The sequence below is a fragment of the Octodon degus genome, unplaced genomic scaffold (assembly GCF_000260255.1).
Source record: "Octodon degus isolate 3935 unplaced genomic scaffold, OctDeg1.0 scaffold00399, whole genome shotgun sequence".
Classification (NCBI taxonomy): domain Eukaryota; kingdom Metazoa; phylum Chordata; class Mammalia; order Rodentia; family Octodontidae; genus Octodon; species Octodon degus.
The window spans coordinates 374,026-394,145 of record NW_004524975.1 but is presented as its reverse complement, the minus strand read 5'-3'; positions in this window follow the sequence as shown (position 1 = coordinate 394,145).

Genomic DNA, 20,120 nt, shown 5'->3' with positions numbered 1-20,120 from the left:
AGCTCTGAGCATGTGAGGCTTTAAGGGGACATCCACATTTAAACCATAACACCACTTATAAATGTCAGTTCTTCCTTAGTAGTTAAGTTAAAAAGCAAATAAGACACCTGTATATATGTCTCATTGGGTGTTTAAACAACTGGTCCATTATTTCAGCATTATAAGACAGGGGGGGAAAAAAAAGGACACTCTTCCTGCAGATAAAACAAAACAAAAATAAACAGTGTAGAAATTAATATACACAGTCATCCAGAAAAGTATTATTTAGAACATACAACATAGTAGAGGATCTGTATTGGAAGGGTAGAAACAGGTCTCATGAGACCATTAGTGTCAATAAGAGAAAAACTCTTGTGACTCCAAAGGAAATCTCCACATATGGCTCATAAGTGTGTAAAACAGTCTCCCGATGCTGATGCACACAGGCATATATCACTGAGGCATCCTGTATCCCTACCAGAGTGACAAGTTCTCAGTGTGGTGCCAACCAGCACTGGTGAGAGTACAGAGGCAGAGCAGAGCCCAGCAGCAGCTCCCAGCAGAACTGTACATGTGTGTCCCTTTAACCTGTGTAGAGAGTTTCACAATTTTTAAAGATTTTTTTCAAACTGTTTTCACAGCACTACTTGAGGTAAGAAAAACTGCTACCATGACTAACATCCACAGAGGGTGTAGTGGATGGTGTGGGTCACTTGAACCAGGGAAGACTGTGGAGATAATGAGGAAGGGCTCTCTGGGCCCCCAGGGGAAGGGGCCAACAAATTTGATCATGGAAAGATTTGCAGATGTGTGAAGGATGCCTGTGTGGATGATCTCAGTTTCTAAAATGAAACATCCATGATCTTAGTCTGCATACTCACATTGACGTGCAAGAATCTTTGTGCGGTAATGTGAGACAAACAGAACTAAAAGCGCAAAGAAAGGCAGAGGATAGGAGATGAGCTCAACAATTAATGAAGAAGAGCTGTAGAGGTAAAAGTGAAGAAACTTTTATGCCCATTCAGAGATGTATGAAGATGTTTATAATGCATTTTTATTTTATAGGTAGAGCAGCACTAAATTATCCCTGTTCATATACCTATTCAATAAAATGCCCACTTTTTATTCTTAAATGAAATGATTATAAGAAAAAAAAACTATTTGCTACAATATATAGAAATATTTGCCACATAAATAGAGTGGTATGTTGATTGAAGAACTTAATTCTTTTCAGGATTCTAGTCTAAGCTAAATTGTGAACTGAATGGAATTTCCCTGTAAGGTCAACATTGCACCTAACCATTGAGTTTCATTCCATTTGTGTCCAGTTCAGTTTCTGACCAGAATCATGGAAAGACATGTTTATGAAGTAAGGCACTAACTTATAAAGGGCAATATGAATAAAGAACAGAAAAACAGATAGTCATCCTTCCCAGAGAAAGTAGCCTCTCTGAGATGCTCTTCTTTCCTGCCTTCTCTTTGTATGCGGACCTGGGTTTCTCATCTGCTGGATGGGTACTTTGCCAGGCCAACGCTTTTCTGATATTCCTTGTAGGACTTGGGGACTTGCCCTAGTTAACCGCAAAGATTTTCAGCAGCTGTGAATTTATAATTGACATTGGTTTCTAGTTGTTCACACCCATATGGGGCTAAAGGGAATGTATGTCTTAAAATCTCATTGTTTTAGATGAATTCTTGGACGTGAAATTTCCATGTTGAAGATGTTGGCTGTTATGTTCATATCTGAGGGTTCCACATAACAGTTGTAGTCTCAGAAGGGGCAAGGTGGGGCTGCATGGATCCTCTGGATCTTTTGTGAAGACCTGAGGTGAGAAGGTAAAACAGCCAGTGACAGAGGGCACCATGGTATTTGGGAGGAAACCAGGAGACAGAGAAGGCCCTGGCCCAATCCTCCTGCTCCACAGCTCAACTTCTCAGTGAAGCAACTTGCCCTGCATGCTGACTGAAGAGGAAGCTGGCCTGGCCAGCCTGCCAGAAGTTTTCCTTCCATGCCTGAGTCCCTTCTCCCTCTCTGGGAACCTCTCTCTGGAAAGGTCAGCCTGTTACAGAGCTACTATGATTCAGTGATGTCCATCGAGGTACAGTTCTCAGCTGTTGAAGAAACACTCACTTCAGCTATGTGAGCAGGATAGGACTTTACAGAGCAGCTCAGGGGCTCATTGATACTGTTGGAGGCTTCAAATGAGATGCCAGGCCTAAACCAGTCACAGTTTTCCTCCAGAACTGTCTACCACCCTGATGTGTGCTTTCAAGAGTGGCTACCTGAAATCAGGTCCTCACAAAGGGTATATATGGTAGAATGACACTGTAGAAATCCTCAGACTAGATGAATTTCAAGACACAGAAGTAGATGGTTATGTCCTAAGGTAGGTATTTCAAGTTGATAGGAAACGAGAAGTGACTCCTACTAAAGAGGGATGCTCTAGTGTTACTGACCCACAGTGAATAAGGAGAAAACAGATAAACAGACCAATACTGAATACCAATACTGATAATTTATAAATAATCAAAATTATACAACAAGAAAGAACAATAAGTCCAGGATAAGGTAAGATAATACCTGGTAAATTTTATCAGGTATTCAGCACAGAATAAATACCAATTATTTTAGGAGTCTTCCAAAAAATGGAAGAGCAAGAATACTTCCAAACACATTTTACTTTATTTTTTTATTTTTTAAAAAATACAAAATAGAGGGGTTGGTGAGATGGCTCAGTGGTCTAAAGCACCTACATAGAACAAGCTTAGCAAAGCACAGGGACCACGGTTCAATCCCCCAGTACCACATGCCAGCCAGCCCCACCTCCTGGTGGGCTGAGCTGGCCACACACACACACACACACACACACACATAAATAAATAAATAAAATTTAAAAAAAATACAAAATAGAAACAACAACAAATTTGAAACAATACAAAATTTCATTAAAGTAATAGGAATTCAACAATGGTTGCTGTATTGCATGATGTTATCATTCAGATCAGTTGTTTAGGTTACCAGATATAAACCTGCAAAATTGATTACAAAACAAGACAACAAAAAGTTACAGGAAATTAAAAAGATAAAAAGGAGGGGAGCATTAACTGCTCCTTTCAGAACACCAGCAAAAATCAGCTGTACAGTTATCCAAACTATCCTGTATTTGTATACATAAATATATCTTTTTTTTCCTCTTTTTTTGTCCTTTTCCTCATCCCAGTTGTTACTTCATTTAGAACAGATTTCTTTCCCTTTCATGATCTCTATTGTACTTTTTAGATTTTATTACCTCTTCAGGTTCTGACCTTAGACAATACAGTGTTTGCACATGTGGGTTTATTTCACTTATGTAGTATCTAGTTGTATCCATTTATCTCTAAAAGCCTAAATTTATCTTTTTTATAGCTGAGTTATACTCTGTTGTGTAAAAATACCATATCTTTTTTTTTCTGCATCTATTGAGATGATTATGTAATTTTCATCATTAGCCCTGTTAATGTGGTGTATTACATTTATGAATTTCTGTGTATTGAACCATCCTGGCATTCCTGGGGTGAATCCAACATTGTTGTGATGTATAATCTTTTTGAAGATTTGCTGCATTCTGTTTATTAGTATTTTATTGAGGATTTTTGCATCTATGTTCATTAGGGAGGTTGCCCTATAGGTCTCTTCTTTGGTTGGTTTTTCTCTGGTTTTGGTTAATACTTGCCTGCAGTAATGAGTTTAGGAGAATTGCTTCCCTTTCAGTGTTATTGAAGAGTTTCGGGAGAGCTGGCATTAAATCTTCTCTAAATTTCTTCTAGAATTATGCAGTGAATCCATCAGGACCTGGGCTTTTCTTTGTTGTTAGCTTTTAAAAAAATTATTATAATTTCAATGTCATTCACCAATATTAATTTATTCAGAATTTTTATGTCTTGATTCAACTTTGGTAGTTGGTCTTTATCTAGGAATCTCCATTTCTACTGTGTTTTGCATTCTGTGAGAATAAAAGATTTTGCAAGTAGGTATTGATCTTCTGAATTTGTATAGGGTCTGCAGTGAGGTCACCCTTTTTATTCCTTATTGTGGTGACTTGGATTTTTTTTTCCTTTTTTTGATAAGGTTGGCTAAGGGTTTATCAACTTTATTTATTCTTTCAAAGAACCAACTCTTCGATTCATTAATCCTTGTATTTGTTGCCATTGCAGTTATTTTTGTTGTGGATTTTATAATTTCCTGCAGTCTTTGGTCTTGACTTGCTCTTCTTTGTCTAGGAGCTTGAGATGCAGAATATGATTGTTTATTTGGACTCATTCTGTTTTTCTAATGTGAGAATTTACTGCTATGAATTTTTCTCTTTAAGGAGCTTTCATTGAGTCCTGCAGCTTCTGGTAAGTTGTATCTTCATTTTCTTTTTTGTACTTAGTATAGGGTCTACAGGGTCTCACTACACAGTTTGGACTTGTAGTGATCCTCCTGGCTGCAGTCTGCCAAGTGATTATAGGCATGCACCACCATGCCTGGTTTCAATGCTGTCTCAGCATGCCCCAGGGTTGGGGCTGCCATGGCACACTGGAGATTGAACCTCCAACCCCTGCATCTGCCTAAGCAGACACTTTAATCCACTGAGCTGGCCAGCCTGCATTTTCATTTGATTGTAAATAGTTTTTAATTTCTTCTTTAATTTCATCTATGACCCACTGATTGTTCAGGAGTGTGTGATTTAGTTTGCACTTGTTCATGGAGTTTTTGCTTTTTCTCATGTCAATAATTACCAGTGTCATTGCACTGTGATCAGATAATATGTATGGGATAGTTTCAGTTCCTTTGCATTTATTTAAGCATACTCTATGTGCTAGTGTATGGTCTATTTTGGAAAGCATCCCATGTGCAGCTGATAAGAATGTGTATTCTGATGCTATTGTGTGGAACACTCTGTAAAGGTCTATAAGTCCATTTCTTCACAAGTTTAGTTGAGTTATGTTATTTCTTTGCTAATTTTTTGCCTGACTGATCTATGTCTTTGTGTCAATGGCATGTTAAATTCCCCTGTACAATTGTGTTTTTGTTCATTTGATTTTTCATGTTTGTTAAAATTTGTCTTATGTAGTTGGGCGCTCCTACATTGGAGATATATCTGTAATTGTTATCTCTTCCTATTGCAGTGTTCCCTTAATACGTATGTAGTGAACTTCTTTATGTCTTTTAAACACTCTTGGTTTGAAGTTGACATTGTCAGCATCCAGAATAGCTATCCATGCTTTTTTTCTGGGTTCCTGTTGCATGCAGTATTGTTTTCCATCCTTTTGACTTTTAGGCTGTGAGTTTGGTTTTGAATCAAATGTGTTTCTTATAGGCAGCATATTATTGAATTTTGTTTCTTGTTCTACTCTGCCACTCTACTTCTTTTGATTAATTGAGGCCATTTACCTTGATGGTTATAACTGATGTGTATTGATTTATCTTTTTCATGTTGTTTTCCTATTGTAGGATCCCTACTTTCTCCCTCTGCTTAATTACTTGCTATGGTTGGTGGTTCTTTTTGGTTGTCGTTCTTTAAATTGTGGTTGTCTTTGTCTCTTTCTAAAATATTTGTCAGTACTCTTTGTAGAGTTGATTTGGTGGTCATTAATTTCTTCAGTTGTTCTTTGTCATGGAAGTATCTTATCTCTCCATTAATTGATGGAGGGAGTGGGCAGAAGGGGCGGGGCTCACCAGGTTCCAGTGGCAGGGCCTCTCAGGCTCACTGGAGCTCTGGGGAGTGTGAGTGGGGAGCAGCAGGCCCAAACTCATTTTAGAGAAGGCTGTCTCCTCAATCATTTGGCTAGAGACAGCAGTCAATATGCCGTGCTGCTTTCCCAGGTCTCCAGACTATAGCCACAGTACCCTGTACAGGGACAGCACTTGTGAAGGAATGAGAGGATGGATTACTCCATCCAGGCCCTTCAGGGCACTGGGCAGGAACTGCACAACTGTCTTGGGTAGCGCAGGGCTGTTGTTACCAGACCCAGCCAATAGACACCTAAAGGAGGGAACCCAAAGCAAGTCTCTTTCTGGGCTGGCTACTAGATACTCAGAACCATCAAGTCCAGGATAGGTCCATTTAGACGCAGCCACCACTGTGAGTCCCCTGCACAACTTGTATGCTTGATCTTTACTGTGTGTGGGCGGAGGGGGGCAGTTAGGGTCCTGCGCAAAGTTCCTGCTGAGCATAATCAGGGCTTGGAGGCTGAGGGCCTGGAGTTCTATCACATTCTCACCCATGACAGGGCTGGCAGGAGGACAAGGGCAGTGCCAAGTGCTAATCCACAGCCTCAGAGGTAATTCCTCTCCTTCTGGGGTAGAATCCTGTGTGACGGAGCTGTTTGTGTATCAACAACACAGGGTCATCTCGAGCATAAACAGCACAAACTGTGGTCAGGGAGAGCCTTGTATGTTGTGCCAGCTGCTGGGCACTGTTGCAGTGGATCTGCATGCAGGACATTGGCCTGGAGTTGGTTATGGGGGTCTGTGTGTCAATTGTCTGTCACAGACACTGGGGCCCTACAGTGACTACAGGTGCCAGGGTGTGTATGTGAGTACAGGGGACTCTACTGAGGCTACAGGAAGACAGAGAGGACCCTTGTGGATAGATAACAACTTCTCCTCCCTTCATGGCTTTGTGAGCAGCAGGCCCGGAGTCCATGCCCAAAGGAATCTGTGTATCATGTCCTCAACTTCCACATCCTCTCTGCTTACCTGGGCTAATTGAACTTCTGCAAGGGTGGCCATGAGTGCAGCCTTTCAGCTTTACGTGAATAGGGAAGCTAGGTCTGACTCCTTCCTGGGTCATTTCAGTGAAAATCTGGGGAGCAATCTTTGTGACCCCATAGAAGAACCTGGGATCCAGGATGAGCCCTTGTGTATCTCTACCATGGGAGGTCTCAGGACTCACAGATTTCTGCCTTTCATGCATAGAATTACATAAACCTCTCTTTAGCTAACAAGCTGGTCTGAAAATGCTGGTATTTATAGAAGTCCTTTTTGAAATTTAATTCTTTTTACATGAAAATCACTCTTCTCCTGGGGTCCTGGAAATCACTCTTCTCCTGTGCACATTTTGGAAAGAGCCAATGTGGATAATTTAGAGCTTGATCAAGGCTTGATCTTCAAGCTGTCCTGGTGGTACACCAATTCCATGTCTCCTCACTGCCCCACCACGATAAGAACTGGACGTAGAGGATACTTGATTATACCAAACTTCATGACCATTAATCTACTCTAGTAACTGATGATCTTACCCTGCGAACTGATCAGAATTGCCAGGCTGTTCTGTCTCACCTCTGTAACTCCTTTGTATCTCCTGCTTATGCATCATATAAAAGTGGTAGCCCACAAACAAATAGGAGTTTGTTAGGAATTATCCCAGCCAGGATCACAGGTGTAAATAAATTTGTTCACTCCCTGACTTTCTCTGGTGTGGTTCCTTTCTCGGACTATTTTGCCACACCAACTCATCATGAATGTATTCACTGTGTGTTGCAAACATGTAGTGATAAAAATATTACAGCAAATTACATGTAAAGTAATAAAAGAAGTGAAGTTCCAACACATGAAAAAAAATAAAGCACAGTAAAGCAAAGCCTGCACAGACCTGAGACCCCGTACCTGGCAGGCCAGGGTCCTTCCCCAGGTGAAGTGAGCCTGATGCACAAAGTGGCCACTGGCCTGAAGCCAAGACGACACTGATGGGAATTCTGTGGCCATCCTTGGTGGGACAGGAAAGTGCCTTTTCACAGTCCTTTGGTTTGTGTGCACACGTGCAGAGCTTACAGTGCACTGACTGCCCAAGATACCCAGAAGCTGTTCACCTTTGGGGGAGACAAGCAATCCCACACTCTGAGCACATGGTGATGACTGAGTAATGGGACAGAAAATGAAAACCAAACTCAGGCAAATCTCTTAAGAGGCCTCAGTCTCCCCACACCTGCCTCTATACCTCTGCTCAGGCCCCTGCTGCCTCAGTGCTTGCAGTGTGACTGAAACTATGGTCTCCTTTCTGGGTCCAGGACACAGGCTCAGAGCTGGGCCTAAAAGTGACCATTGAAGATGCCCCTCCCCCTCTGTAACTGCTCTCTTCAAGAAAGGCTTGGTCTTTCTCCAGCCCTCATGCCTTTCCCAAGGAGCTTTGTAGACTGCTTGCTGGTATGAAGAAGTATGAATGGAGGTAGTTAGCTGGAGCTTCCAAATACATGGGTCCCACCAGCCACATATCCACATCTTCCCAGGAAATGTTTGTGCAGAGAAAGAGGTGGAAAAAAGTGACAGCTGACTTAAAGTAAGCCTGCTCTACACATTATAACCCCAGCATCATTGTGGCCTAGATTGAAAGCACATGGGTGTGTCTTCCCCTTTCACAGCCTCTTAGGACACAGCTGCCCATTTGCTGCTAGCAGATGCCTGTCCCATCCCAGCACACTTGCCTTCATGGACACCTGAGTCTTGGGCTCTAGGCCATGTAACTGGCACCAGTGTGCAGACCAGGTGAGAAGACAGGGGCAGCCTCACAACTGCCTGGCCTTGAGTCCAAAGGAAGACAGGTCCAGGAGGGGACTCCTCACCTGAGAGTCAGGAGAAGGGACAGAACACATTCCATGGGTGCATTGTACACAGGTGTCCCTTGGAACCTCCCCGTCCAGCTGCTCTTCAGATCCTAAGGGACCCAAGGACATGGCAGCAGAAGAAGGTCTGATATTACCTCCAGACCTTTTGATGGAGCCAGACAAAACCTGGCACAAAGAAACAGCTGGTCTTGCCACTGGGAGAAGGATGTATAATCCCAGTGGACAAATTTATATCCCTAGAACTAACTGGGCTGGTATCCCCTACTTCATTCACATTCTTTTCTGTGTGGTCCAAATCTGAGGACCCAACAGCACACTGATATGGCCATCTTGGGCTTTTGGCTAGGTCAAATTCTTGTCCCCAGTAAGTCACGTGCTTAGTGCCCACTGGATCCTTTCAGACAAAATGTGCACTCTTCATCTCAGTACCCCTGTGAGCCTGCCTCACAGGGACCCAGTACCTGGGCCAGCTGCTGGTTTGCTGTACAGTCAATGGTCTCCAGCTTGGCTTCAAGGCCCAGATCCTTCCTTGAAGTCCTATGGAGAACACTTGCTGAGAGATGCCTGAGGCTGTCATAAGTCAAGATCAGGGGTTCCTGGTGACCTCCACCTCAGGCAATGGATCAAGAACAGCAGCATGCTGCTTCCAACCATTCCTGGTCCTTTCCTGGGCCACCAAGGGACTAGGCTAGCACAGGTGAGCTGCTGACCCAACTTGTCCAGCATAGTCAGCTGTGTGGAGTAGAAAGCAGGTAGGACAGAAAGGGAAGGAGAGATGGATGGATAGGGAAGGAATGAGAGAAGGGAAGAAAGGTATGAAAGTCACTAAAACTGGGCAGATATCTGAGCTCTGATTTTGCTACCTACCATAGCTACTGAGAGACACTAGAAATGCGGGATCCCTGGATACTGGGCAGTTACACATGCAGAGTCTCCTTTTGTCTCATCCTAGGGCCTGGGAGTTTGGGATACAACAAAGGGACTGGGAAGAGGAGAGCAAGCAGGGAAAGAACAAGAAAGCATAGTTCAGGAGTACGTCCTGGGAATGTGGTGGTGTGACAGTCTGTGGCTTCCCACTTGTCCCTCTGGGGTAACAAGGATGCCACCCCTCCCCACCTTTCTATGATTCAGCAACAGCAGCAAGGATCTTCCTTAATCATCATAAGAGGGCCACACTGACACCCACACAGATGCTGGAGCCCGAACACAGCAGAACACTGTACTCCCTGTGGGCTCCAGTGGTCCTGCCCTTGTGCTTCCTACCCCCTCAGTGCTCAGCTGCAATAGGGCAACATAGCAAGAACAACCAAATCCCTGGGAACCACCTTCTCCAGGGGCTATGCTGGTCCTGGTTTCTTCCTCATTGCTTCTTGTGGATCCTGTGCCTCAGTTTACCACACCTTGACAGAAGGTAAAAAATCACACATTATGGGTTGAGTGAACAAGAAGAGACAACATACCCAGCTTAATAGCTTTGTAGCAGAAAAACCAACATCAAAGCAAATAGAGGACTGCACTAAGAAATTAAAATGCGACTTTTGTTATGCTAGTGGACTGGAGAATCCAGAGATTCAAATCACCAGCCCAGAGTCAAGTTTGAGTTGAGTTTAAATATGATTTGTGAGTGGGAAGTACAAAGCTGATAGTAGGTTCTTACACAATTAGATACATAGAAAAAAATGATATTGTCAGGTTGGTGCAGGAACATTTTGTGAGGGAGGACTTCTGCAAAGAGTAGGTAGAGTTGAAAATGTCCTTGATGGGACCAGTCTTCCCCCAAACATGATAGCCTTGAAGCCCCTGAAGCAAGTTGGAATCTGCGTAGTTTTAAAACCCAAGCCAAACACAGCTTGATTCACATGTTAAGAGGAAAACATCTGGGCCTGTACAGTCAAGGCTCACTACGTGATGGGCAGCATGAGCAAAGTCACCAGCTATGGATTGAGTTCTACCTTTTCTTACAATATGCCTGTAAGTCTGCTATTCTATAGGTGTGCCTTAATAGCTTCACTGTGTACAAGTGCTGCTGAGAGACACTACTGCCTTGGACCTCCAACCTGGAAATCACAACCTATCAGGCAGTGGTCAGGACACACTGCTGGCAAATCAGACATCACCTCCTTGGGGAACCATGTTCCTTTTCAAGGTCAGAGCAGTGAAGATCTTCTATGTTTGGGCTGGACAAGAGTGGTTGGAAGTGGGACATATGTCCATCATGGGACTTTGAAAGTGACCCAGGGCATAGTCATTAAATTTAATACCTTTCTAAAGCTGTCCTCACCAAGGATTTGGTCCTAGGCTAGGATCAGTGCCTATGTTCAGCACAGGGCTTTGGGGCTGTGTGCTGTTGGAGTCCTCTGTATCTGGGGTATGAGAGTTGTTGCCAGATAGTTGGTTAGACCAGCCTAGGAGGATAAAAATACCTCCTGTCCCACTTTCCTGCCTCACAGGGTCTCACCAGGAGACATTCTGTAGTGCAGTTAGCAGCTGGAAAGTGATAGAGTTAAGAACCTGTGCTTCCTGGGGTAGAGAAGAAAACTCTGCTGATATTACTGACATACCCTCACATTGTATATTAATTTCAGATGAGTTTCTCTTGAGGGTCCCATGGAATTAATTGTCTTAAATCAGCTCAAACTGCACAGCCGCTCCTGTACAGGACCTAGACTAAACTTTGCTTGTCACAATCTTACTGTAAGCCAGGCATGGTTGTGCACACCCATAATTCCAACATGCTAGGAGGCTGAGCTGGGGCTATCAAAAGTGCAAGCTTAGCCTTGGCAAATATGTCACTTAGTGAGACCCATTCCCAAAGCAAACAATAAAAGAGTGGAACTGAGGCTCTAGCACAGTGTAAAGACCTTGGGTTTAATCCACCATACTGAAAAAACAAAACCGTGCATACATTACAGTGCTAAGTCTCTATTCACATGTGTTCTCAAGGAGCATTTGGCAATCAGGTGGGATACTGAGGGTTTAGCAGAAGTGTCAAGACCAGTGCTAGGGAACTTTTTTTATTTTATTTATTTATTTTTCCATAATTTTAGTGAGAAACAAATAGCAATGAGACAGTTTCAAATCAAATTGGTAGGACAGTTTCAATAATTAACACATTGCATACTCTCTTCCTGGTGGTTATTTGCTGTACAAGATGCAGACATGATATCTTATTTACAAACACTATTACAACAAATCCCTCTATTCATTAAGAGAATGTAACTATATATCTATCCTAACCATTTTGAATACACAGACACAAAATGGACATTCATCTGTATCCCCTTTTTTGTTTAGTTCCATCATTTGAATATTATAGGTGTGCGAACTCAGCAAAATATTCTAAAAGAGTCCAGTAGTCCATAATAGTATTGGATCTTCCACTTGACTGGCAATGTCAGAAATTGTTGACCTGAGTCCCCACAGCTAAACATAACACCATGGCTTTACTTCTTATACTTCGTTTTTATATTTTTCTGCTGGATGATTAAGAGCAAGATAAAGCAAGACCTATGCAACAAGAGTTGTAGCTTTTGGGTCTGATAAGGTCACTCAAATCCCCTCAGGATTTATCCTGAGATCCTGTACCTCAGACTGTAGAACCTTTGTCAGTGTCAGCCATGTGGATGAGTCACGGACTTTGCTTGGCCAATGTGTTCTCTGTGAAAGCCTGAGAGAATGTTTTCTTTCCATATGACTCTCCTTAGGCACACTACATCATCGATCACTTTACTAGGGAACTTTTGACTGCATGGCACAACAGTTATCCTTGAAATCTCTAAAAGGTTCACCACCACTACTAGAAACAAGTCTGCATTATCCTGCTTCTTGGGCATCTGAAGAAAATGAGGCAGTGGTGTAATCACAAAATTATAAAAATCTTAATAGTAAATACTAAAACTCAGTCAGCAGCCTGGGACTATGTTGAAATGGACTGCGAAGCTCAGGTAGCGTTGACTGTCTGAATCCAGCTGCTCCTTCCAAACAGCCAGCTAGGGCAACCTGACCACATCCATCTGCAATATCTGTGCTTTTCTACTTAAATGTGTATATGTCTGGTTTTTATTTCATTTTACTTCAAGGTCTTTATGCTTTATGCACAGAACAAACTGGCTCTGTCCAGAATGCATTAAAATCTACCTTCTCTGCTCAAACCCACTTCTTCCCAGCATGTTCCTGTAATAATGAACAATTTCTTTTAAGTAACTTTGTTAAAAAAAAAAATCTGCCTGACAACATATGACTGGATCCATATAATCAGTCATGTAATAACCAGCTATCAGCTTTGTACTTCCTTCTTACAAGCTATATTTAAAATGAACTCAGACTGACTCTGGGCTGATGATTTGGAACTAGTTCCCATCAGTCTACAGTGTTACATTAAATATACCTTCCAAACTCCATGCTGTGGAGCATTTTTCTTTTGGTCCTTGATTTTTCCTGCAGTAGCAGGAGGACACTTGTAACCTAGACAACTGACAACTTGGATATCTGAAGACCTGTGGAGATGCCAGCCAGAGATGACTATGCTCATGGTCTTTACTTGTCAGTCATGAGGTTCCTTGGTTACCAATTCATGAACTCAGTGACCTCTGGAAGAACACTTGATGGGAGATGCACCTGCTCCCTTGCCTGTGTCCTGAGAGGGCTAAATATGAAAGGCAGGTTCACCAGGATACCTGCCCCACCTCTCTGCCTGTGTACAGGGAGCAGAACAGAAAGTGAGAGGACCCAGTGAAAGTAAAAGTGCTTCACATGTTGCCAGGGCCTTTCCTACCAGCTTAGATTTGCAGTCCCTTAATCCTGAGACCACCCCCAACTCCTGCCTGACATGGGGTGCACAGTGTAGGCCACAGACTGCTTTGCCCACAAGTCATGAGAATAGGAAGGAGAAGTAGTGGCATTGGAGTGTATGAGCTCATCACGGGGACATGTCAGGCAGCCAAGGGGACTACAAGTGTCCCCCATGTAATGGCCAGCCTCTTGTCTTGACCATGAACTGGGCCCAGGAGATGAATGACAAAAAATACAGAAATGTTCTATCTGTTTAGGATTCGGTTTTCAACATGGGAATGGTTGAAACGTAACTTCCCATTTCCCTGCAGAGCCTTGGCTGCAACCACAGGGAACATAGCTTCAGCCCTAGCTTTAGACTTGATAGAATCCCTATACCTGCTGCAGCCCCATAGATCATTGCCTAGCACTGGATCCAATCAGGTCAAGCAGCCATGCTCCAAGGAATTCTGCTCCCCGACAGGAATTTCCACTGATGCTTCATCCCACTAGGCATAGCTCCACCCCTTGCCTTTGCAATGTTCCCTCCCTGCTGCTCTGCTCAGACTGTGCTGTGCTCTTGTTCTGGCTTCTTGGAGGTGAATCCAGCAAAGCCTTCATAGCTTTGGCCATTATCATGGGCACACACAGTGAAGGCTCACTGATCTGAGAAGCCATGGGGCAGGGGATATAATAAACACAGGTGGTAGCATGGTCACTATCCTCCCAAACTGTCCTATGCTTATAAGATGAGGGCTGCTCCTTTCCTAGCATAAATTATGCTGTACCAAGATCTCTGTGAGGCCTTCGAGGTGTTTTATTGCAGCAGGTCTATGAGTGGAAGAAGCCAGTGCCCCATTCCTGGACCCAGAGCCCAATGTCATGCTCTCTGCTGCTGTCCTTGGCTTCCAAGAATCAAGCCTACTGCCTATGTGAACTCTTGCTACCAATAGTTAACCCAAATCATGCCATGGGCCATGCTCTGGAAGTATGTTTCTCTGGGGGAACTGAGCATACTAGACTCAGAGCATCATATGGGCAGCATTAATGAGAAGGACTGTGGCTGAACTGGGGTCCCAGTGATCTCAAAGAGTATTGGTGTCAGTGAGCAAAGCCCTGGAGGGTGGCCTTGAGACACAAGGTCAAGCCTAAGTGCACAGTATATACTCTGGTCCTTAAGGTCCCAGATAGATGGTTTCTATGGGAACTGGAAAGTCAGGGTCAGTCAATGAAGAATTTACTGCTCAGCTGAATTCTGCAATTTCAATGGGAATGTCTGACAAAGTGAGAGTCCTCAATGCACTGACAGTGAAGCACAATATAGCCTTTTGATCTGAATCTGAACTACAGGGAGTTTCAGCTAAGAAGCTGGGGACAGACTGCTGCATTTATTAAGGAGATGCTTTGCACTGAAGGAGTTGAGCTGGTCCCACTCTGGACCATGAATCCAGTTTCCCAGCAGAAAAGATACACAGAGGTGAGGGTGGTGCAGGCTTCAGAATACAGAGCAGGGGTGGGTCACCCCAGATAGACAAAGCCACCCTAGGGCTCTGAGGAAGGACCATGTGGAGAACTAGTTAGTGAGACTGAGCTGGCACAGGGTTCTGGGGTACCACAGTTGGGGATCAATTCTACCTGTGGAATGTGTAGTTCATAAGATCATTTCCCAGGAGGAGCCAGGCTGGCTTTGTCATCAGGCCAGCAAGCACTAGATGGTGTTTTGAAGACTACAAAGTACTTTACGTGCTATAGCTGGTGGCTTCTGTGTCCACTATCACCAGGCAGATGGATCTTACCCCACTCTCAGGCAATCCAGATGAGACCAATGGCTCAGGAAGCACACAAAGAGAAGTTAAGACTTCATCCCAATAACTTCCACCCCAGCTGGTTTGTGGATTTGGGAATTTAGTAATCTTCAGAAAAGTAAGCCATTAAAGCCATTAGTGACGGGCTGCTTGTGGGTCTCGGAGTTCTTGACCATAGGTGGTATGGGTGCAGGGTTATAAAGAAGAGCATGGCCCTTTTCAGCCCACTGTGGGAACCTACCTTAAAGCCCCTTATGCAGAGTTTGAGTTGCCAGAGGCTACCGTGTCTCAGTGTTGTACTCAGATCTCTGTGAGACATTGGGGAGTCCTGATGGTACCCTCGATGCCCAACTGACAGCTCAGCACCTCTGTGTTATGATTCACTTGGTGCCTGCTTTGGTCAAGCACACAGCTGTGCAGATGATGGGTGCCCAGGTTCCACTGCACACAGAATTGACTGTCCAGGCCCTTCCGATGCACACCCCAGAAAACTACCACACAGATTCCTTCCCAAGATGCTATGTAATAGGAGACACAGAAGAACATTCTGCCCTAATCCATTAATTATTTAATCTGCCTGTTATTTAATGAGTTATTTAATAAGCCTTCTGACTTCTGAAGGTGAGGGTAAATTAGGCTTACCTAATTAGGTTGGGCATACCCATTTCTTCATGGAGAGCTCATAATTGGGTTGATTTTCTTTTTATCTTTTTAATTTTTAATTTTTTAAAGAGAGTACAAGATAGTATTAAAACAAAAAATTACAAATGATGCAGAATTTCATTTAACAAAGTAATATGAATTTCAGAGTATTTTGTTGTAATGCGTAGTGTTGTCTTCCAACCAGTTATTCATATTACTGAATATTTTCATACTAAATTGGAATAAGAAAGAAAAAAGAAATTAAGAAGAGAAAAATACAAACAATTGAAAAAAGGAGATCAAACAAATTAAGCATTATGTGCTCCTTTCCATAGATCAGCAGAAATATACAGTACAATTGTCCAGACCATCCTGTTTACATAGATAAATCTCTTTTCCCCCACACTCCTTCCTGTCCTCCTCAAGCCAGTAACTGTTTCCTTTGTATGAGTTTATTTTCTTTTCCCAGTATCTATTATACCCTTCAGATTCCATTTTCTCTTTCAGGTTTTCACACTATGGAGACAGTATGATGTTTGCACATGCAGGTCTGATTTATTTTACTTAAGAGTATGTACTCTACAACTGATGAGATAACTCAGTAAATTAAGTGCCTGCTTAGGCAAGCATAGGGACTGGGGTTCAATCCCTGGTACTACATGCTATGCCAGCCCTGTCCCCAGGTGCGTTGAGCCAAAGACAAAAGCTAGGCATGGTGGGGCATGACTATAATCCCCATGCTGGGGAGGATGAAAACAGGAGGATCACTACGAGTTTGAGCAACATAGTGTGGCCCTGTATCAAATCTGTTTTTAAAAAGTGTGTTCTCTAGTTGCATCCATTTACTGACAAAAGTCTCAAATTAGTGACAGGGGAGATGGCTCAGTAGAATAAGCATTTCCTTGGCAAGCACAAGGGCCTGAGCTCAATCCCTGGTTCAGAAAAGAAGAAAAAAAAGTCTCAAATTTATCCTGTTTGATAGCTGAATAATACTCTATTGTGTAAAAATACCTCATCTTCTTTATCTATTCCTCAGTTGATAGATATCTGTGTTGATTCCAGGACTTAGTTATGACAAATTGCACTGCTATAAGCATGGGTGCCCATATATCGCCATGGTATGTTTTCAGTTCTGAAAAAAAAAATACCCAGGAGGGGATTAGCTGGCTTGAATGGGACCTCCAATCCTAGTTTTATAAGGATTCTCCACACTGATTTCCATAGTGGTTGTAACAGTCTGTACTCCCACTAACAGTGCAGAACAGTTGCTTTTCTCCACAGCCCCTCCAGAATTTGTTATTGGCTAACTTCTTGATGTTAGTCATTCTTTCTGGGGTGAGATAGAATCTCAGTGTTGTTTTAATTTGCATTTCTCAAATGACTAAAGATGTTGAAAATTTTAAATATGTTAACTTGCCATTTGTATTTCTTCATCTGAAAAGTGCATATTCCTGTTAGATGCCATTTTGGAGTGAGTCTTTGAATTTGGGGGACCTGATTTTTGTTAATTCTTTATATATTCTAGATAGGCTTTTGTTGAAAGAACAGGCAGCTCTAATCCCTCCCAGCTTGTGGGTTTTCTTTTCACTCTGTTGGAGATTTTCTTTAAAGTGCAGAAACTTTTTAAAAAGATGAGATCATAGTTGTTTATTCTTTGAAGTATTTCTGATGCAGTCTGGTTTTTGTTCATGCACTCCTCACCTATCCCTATGTCTTTAAGATTTCTTTCTTTTTTTTTTTTTTGTCTTTAAGATTTCTACCTACATTTTCCTTCAGATTTAGTGTTTCAGTTTTAATATGTAAATATATGATCCATTTCCACTAGTTTTGTGCATGGTGATAGACATGGGTCTAGTTTTAACCTTCAGTATGCAGAAAGCCAGTTTTTCCAGAACTATTTATTAAAGACACTATCTCTCTTCCAGTCAACATGTTTGGCCCCTTTGTCAAAGATAAGGTGGCTGAGTGTGTCTGTAGTTGTGTATGGATCTTTTAATCTGTTCCATTGATCCCCACAGGTCTGTCTTTATGCCATTACTATGCTGATTTTGTCCCAGTAGGCTTATAGTATAATTTCAGGTCAGGGATTGTAATACTGCCTGTGTTTCCTTTATTGCCCAGAATTGCTTGTGATATGTGTGTCTCTTCTGGCTACAAGTGAATTTGAGGAAAGTTTTCTCTAGCTCTTTGATCTATACTGATGGTTTTTGAATCGGAATTTCATTGAATCTGTGTAACAATTTTGTGAGTATTGCCATTTTCACAATGTTGGTTCTTCCTTTCCTGGAGCATGGAATATCTTTCCATTTTCTCAAATCTTCTTCACTCCCTTTTCTCTGTGTACTGTAATTTTCACTGTATAAATATTTTATTTCCTTTGGGAGATTTATTGTTAAGTATTACTTTTTAGATGTTTTTGTGAAAGGTATGATTTCCCTAATTTCTCTCTCAGTGTGTTCACTGTTTGTGTACAAAATGTTACTGGTTTTTGGGTGTTGACTTTGTATCCAGCTACATTACTGAATTTTGTAGTTAAGTCTACAAGACACTTAATACAGTTTTTGCAGTCATTTAGAGTATCATGTCATCTGCAAATAATGATAATTTCACTTCTTTTCCAGTCCTTATTTCTTTATTTTTCTCTCTTGTCTAATTGCTCTGGCTTATGTTTCTGGAATTATACTGAATAGGAGTAGAGACAGTGGACATCCTTGTCTTGTTCCTTATTTTGAAATGAAGGCCTTCAGTTTTTCCCTATTGGAATAAAAGGTATTTCAGCATGCAATATGTCTAGAATTTGCATAAAGTTATTTAAATAAACATAAATATTTCTTAGCATGATCTGTTATCAGCTAAGTGAAAATTAACTCTACAAGGAGATAGCAGAGTTAAATTTTTTTGCCATAATTTTATTGAGAAACAAATAAAAATGAGACAGTTTCAAATCAAATCGGTAAGACAGTTTCAATAACTAACACACTGCATCCTTTCTTCTTAGTGGTTAATTGCTGTACAAGATGCAGACTTGATATCCTATTTACAAACACCATTAGAATGAATCATTCTATTCATTAAGAGAATGTAACTATATATCTATCTTAACCACTTTGAATACACAGATACAAAGTGGACATTAATCTGTATACCCTTTTTTTTGTTAAGTTCCATTATTTGAATATTATAGGTGTGTAAACTCAGCAAAATATTCTAAAAGAGTCCAGTAGCCCATAATAGTATTGGGTCTTCCGCTTTACTGGCATTGTCAGAAATTGTTGACCTGACTCCCCCACAGCTCAAAATAACAGCATGGCTTTACATCTTATACTTCGTTTTTATACTTTTCTACTGGATGGTTAAGACCAAGGTAAAGCAGGACCTATGCAACAAGAGTTGTAGCTTTTGGGTCTGCGAAGGTCAGTGAAATTCCCTCAGGATTTATCCTGAGATCTTGTACCTCAGATTGTAGAATCTTTGTCAGTGTCAGCCATGTGGATTAAACTTGTGTTTTCTTTTGTGGAACTGGGGATTAAACTCAGGCCCTTGTGCTTGCCAGGTAAGTTCTCATTCCACTGACTCTTCTCCCCGCCGCACCCAAATTAATATTCAACAATTCAAAGTATTAATTATTTTTGGCAGCACCAGATGTGGCACTCAGCACCTTGCCCCTGCCAGGTAAGTTCTCATTCTACTGCTCCATCTACCCAGCCCAGAGTTTAACTTTTAAAGAGTAAAAATTAAACACTGACTTCACAGATGTTGGTGAGGCAGTGTAGGAATGAGAACCCTTCTACTTTGCTAAAGGTACAATCATTTAAGAGACAGACATTTGGGCCAGGGAGATAGCTTAGTACTCTAAGCACCTGCTTGGCATGTGCAGAGATCCAGTGTGATCCCTGCACCACATTTTCTCCATGCTGGTTCCACCCTGGGTGTACTGAGTCAGCCACTGAAACTGGGAGTGGTGGTACATGCCTATAATTGCAGCACTGGGGAGACTGAAGCAGGAGAATCACTATGATCTAAGCTGTGTAGTGAGATTCTGTACCAAATTCATAAAAAAAGAGGCAAACATTTAATTATCTTATGAGCCTGCCCATCTAATTCTCTATATGCTCATAAACAGACATTTACAGGAATATGCACATTTTTCCTCTCCATAATTTTATTGAGAAGCAAATAGCAATGAGACAGTTTCAAACCAGATTGGTAGGATAGTTTCAATAATTAACACATTACATACATTGTTCCTAGTGGTCAATTCTTGTACAAGATGCGGACATGATATCCTATTTAAAAACATTATTAGAACAAATCCCTCTATTCATTAAGAGAATG